Below are 855 nucleotides of genomic sequence, written 5' to 3'. Positions count from 1 at the left end.
ATAGTTAATTTGATACTAATATCAATATATTTTTGTCAAATTTTTATGATATCTTCAAACATATATTTTATTCAAAAATAAAAACATCATCGTTTTCTCAAAATCACATAAAGTCATATTATAACATCGACTGAGATAAATAATAAAATGAAATATTAAAATCACGATGTATCTCGCTGCATTGCACGAATACACTTCTAGTTATTTAAAAATACAAAGACAAAAGTTACGTATCTGAATACACAAGACTTGTATAAAATATGGTGATTTTAATTTAATAATAATAAATATATTGTTGAGAAATTCACCTACTCTGACGAATCAAGGATGTGATAAATTATTAATTTTTAGATGACCACATTGTATTTATTTTAATTTATTTATCGGAAAAGTAATTTATTTGTGATTAAATAATTAAGGAATATCTTTTTGGATTAATGTGCTTTTTATTATTTAATGTCATTAAATTAAGGGATAAATTCAGTTTTAGATTGTAAGAAATATAATAATAAATTAAAATATGTAGATACGTGTTACCAGAAAAGAATCTTGATATTAATTAATTTTAATACATAAAATCTCTCAATATTAAAATTCGTATTAAATTCATAGCACATGGATCATAAAAGGTGAATCAATTGTGTTTTATACACGATAGATAGATTTTATAGTATTTTTTTATTAATCTGGATATTCAACCAATTATGTAAGTCGATTAATCTCAAAACAAACATTTGTTTTGTAATTGTCCAGAGTCATCGTATTTTAACCCATGTGGTCACAAATAGATTTTTATACCTCTTTCGATTTAATCCTGAGACCTTCTGACATTTTTGATCTTTGAAGGCTAAGCTC

Source organism: Cynara cardunculus (genome assembly GCF_001531365.2).
Source record: "Cynara cardunculus var. scolymus isolate 2C chromosome LG 1, CcrdV1, whole genome shotgun sequence".
Lineage (NCBI taxonomy): Eukaryota > Viridiplantae > Streptophyta > Magnoliopsida > Asterales > Asteraceae > Cynara > Cynara cardunculus.
Note: the sequence above shows the minus strand (reverse complement) of the source record.